This window comes from Galeopterus variegatus, unplaced genomic scaffold (genome assembly GCF_000696425.1).
Source record: "Galeopterus variegatus unplaced genomic scaffold, G_variegatus-3.0.2 Scaffold2813, whole genome shotgun sequence".
Taxonomy (NCBI): domain Eukaryota; kingdom Metazoa; phylum Chordata; class Mammalia; order Dermoptera; family Cynocephalidae; genus Galeopterus; species Galeopterus variegatus.
Genome location: NW_007728924.1, coordinates 112170 through 115346, shown reverse-complemented (window position 1 = coordinate 115346; position 3177 = coordinate 112170). Strand labels below are relative to the sequence as shown.

The 3177-nt window shown below is 50.7% G+C and overlaps 1 pseudogene; it reads right to left on the bottom strand.

The window, feature by feature from the left end:
* Positions 1-311: 311 nt before the first annotated feature.
* LOC103598979 overlaps positions 312-3177 on the bottom strand; it is a 98598-nt pseudogene continuing 95732 nt past the window's right edge.

Below are 3177 nucleotides of genomic sequence, written 5' to 3'. Positions count from 1 at the left end.
TTTTTTTTTAAACATGATATACAAAACCCTCTCAGATTATGGTATTCCATATGTTGCATCCAATGACAGAAATGGGAAAACCGTATACAACTTGCCTTAAGCAAAACCCAAAAAGAATATCTGACTTTTCGGTAGTTGGAAAGTATGATAGTATTACTCTTTTTCATGTGCTACAGCGTCCTGTCACCATCTTCAAAGTTGAGAGGAAAATCATTACTACTGCTAGAAGAAATGTATGGCTTTAAAGGAATTGAATTTAAAAGAACCGAATGCAGCGTGGAAAGTCATTCAAATACAATTTCTCTAGGCATTTATGAAACTGCACATTTCTTAGAGCTTGAGTTAGCTTTGCTTTAGAATTGACGAATTTTTTCGGCTAGTTCTGGGAAACTTGGGTGTACCAGCTCTTCATACAGCTGCTCGGCCAGATCAGCTTGTGTCATCAGGGCCCTGTGCAGCCAGGTGAGCAGAGCCCAGTGGCCGTGCTCACAGAAGCTTTCATTTCCTCACCACTGCTCCTCGATGGCTCTGATCTGGTCATGTGTAAAGTTCCACAACAGGGCCAGCCTCTGCCTCTCATTGGCCTTCAGCTGCTGGTAAGCCAGGTTCCAGAGGAGCGTGCGAACATGCCTGCTCTCCAGACTGTGCTCTTGCTTGAATGTCAGAGTACAGTGTGCTGACGGGTCCCTGGTGCTCTCACGCTGCTGCTCTCTCCAGGCTTAGTATCTCTCTGCTTTAACGAGCATGCCCACAACAAGGCTGTGGTTGCTCCTGGAGGCCACGGCTAGTGCAGTCTTTCCTTGCTTATGGACAATCTTCAGGTCACAGCCGGCCTTCATCAGGGTTTCCACCAGTTCCACATTTCCGAGGTCAGCAGCTCCATGTTTGATCCTCTGATTTAAGATGTCAGTATCATGCTGTGCACTTAATAAGCTGTTTGCAACTGTGATATGGTTATTGATAACAGCTAAATGAAGACGGAACTCCTTAGATTCCACTTTCTGGAGCAGATCAACATTCTCACCGAGAAGAAAGTTGACAAGGGACGCATGACCATTCTGGGTTGGCATCTCCAAACCACTGACATTGAGAGTTCTGAAGGTCAGAAGTCTGAAATGAGTCTCACTGGGCTAAAAAAAAAGGTGTTTGCAGGCCTGCGTTGCTCTCCAGAGGCTTTCTCAAGAACCCGTTTCCTCGCTTTTTTTAGTTGTTAGAAGCCCCCTATATTCTTTGGCTCATGTCCCCATCCTCCAACTTCAAAGCCAGCAACGATGAGCTGAGTCCTTCTCACCCTACCCCCAAATTGGATTCTGTTGCTTGCAATCAAGGAGTTTCACGGGAGACACCCCGCTGAATCTACAAATGTGCACCCCTAACTGCTGGGATACAGGAGCCCAATGCCTCTCCAGCTGCAGCTGGATGGAGCTAAGAGTCAGGGCCCCAGTGGGAGGGGAAGGTGGAGGTGAAGGTGCCTGCGCTGAATCTACAAATGTGCACCCCTAACTGCTGGGATACAGGAGCCCAATGCCTCTCCAGCTGTAGCTGGATGGAGCTAAGAGTCAGGGCCCCAGTGGGAGGGGAAGGTGGAGGTGAAGGTGCCTGGAGGGAGGGAGGAAGGGGAATTCCCCATCTTGGTCTTGGATGGGACCACAGGGATCAGCTGGCTCAGTCCCTGAGTGGTGCCCAGTGTCCACTCCAGGAGCAGCCTGGGTCTAACAGCCAGGGCTTTGCCTAGAGGGGCTTCCCAGCCCCAAACCTAATCCTTTCTGCTGAGCCCTGGAAGTGCCCCCGCTAGTCTGGCACCATGACCAGAACCACATTCCAACCTGAAGGGTCCCAGGTGCCCAGAAGTGAATTCACAACTGGGGAGAAAAGCAGGCCCTAAAGTTGGTAGGGGCAAGAAGGAGAGGCGGGCATGCGCACTGGCCTTTGTGGCCATACCTGTCCTTCCCCAGCAGAAAGGGCTGGAGGGGGCCCCTGGGCAAAGAGGAGTGGGAAGAGCATAGGCTTGGACTGGATGGATTGAGGTTTGAATCCACCTCTGCCGCTAATCAGCTGTGAGAGCTGGGGCAGATGCCTTTCCTCTCCGAGCCTTGGTTTCCCTGTCTGTAAAATGGGGATAATCCTACATGCTTCCTGGAATTATTGTGAAGATTAGGCAAGATGAATCATTAAAACATTCAGCCTGGTGCCTGGCATAAGCAGAGTCCACAAATGTTTGCTTTTATTGTTATGAAGACTAAGAATCCAGCTTCACACCAAGCTGGGTTAATTAACTAAAGAGTTGGCCTTGGTTGTAATTCCAGTTCTGAGCTGAGGGACCTTGGCCAACTGACTATGGGCTTCCTCTTTGGGTGTCAGTTTGCTCATCTGTAAAATGGGGATAACAGCTGTTCCTACTTCAAGGGTAGATATGAGGACTGTATGATACATATGTATGGCACATAGTAGGTGCTCAGCAAATGTTCACTTGTTCCTCATTGTGTACTGGATGTGGAAGTGCAGGTGTTGTAGGGAACAGAGAAACCCCAGATCTGGAGTCAGAGAACGAGGTTCTGTCCCAGGCCTGGCACTAAATTGCTGGGCTTTCCCTGGGATCCTGACCTCTGGGTCTCAGGAAGCTTCTTTTTTAAGTGATGACACTGGACTTGATGTTCCCCCTCTGACTCCATAGTTCCGTATTGTGAGGGGGGAAAAAAACCCTAAAGAAACCACTGCTGCTAAAATAAAGGACTGAAGGCAGTGCGCCTTGCTTGAGGTGGCTGTGACAGGTGGACGCCACACTTCTGCTTTGGGAAATCCCCTTGAGAGCCCCTTTCTGGTTATGAAAGGTCAGGGTTTCCCCCTCCCCCGACCAGTTGGGCCTGGTCCCAAAGAAGGTCATGGCAGAGTGTAGGACTTGGCTCCGTGTAACAAGGAGCAGGAGTTTGGGAGTTACCTCTCGGCAGCTGGAGAGTGAAACCTCAGCAGGCCCCGGGTCTTGGAGCAGAGTGGGGTGAGCTGGGTGCTCTTAGGCAGAGCGGGGCTCAGCAACAGGCAGCAACCGGAGCCAAGGAGCCGGGGGGCCCAGCCCGAGAGGGCCCGGGAACGTCCTGAAATCTCTCTCCTTTCCCCGAACCTTCACCAAAGTCTGTTGCACACACAACCTTGTGTCTGTGGGGCTTTGGAGCAGGAGGG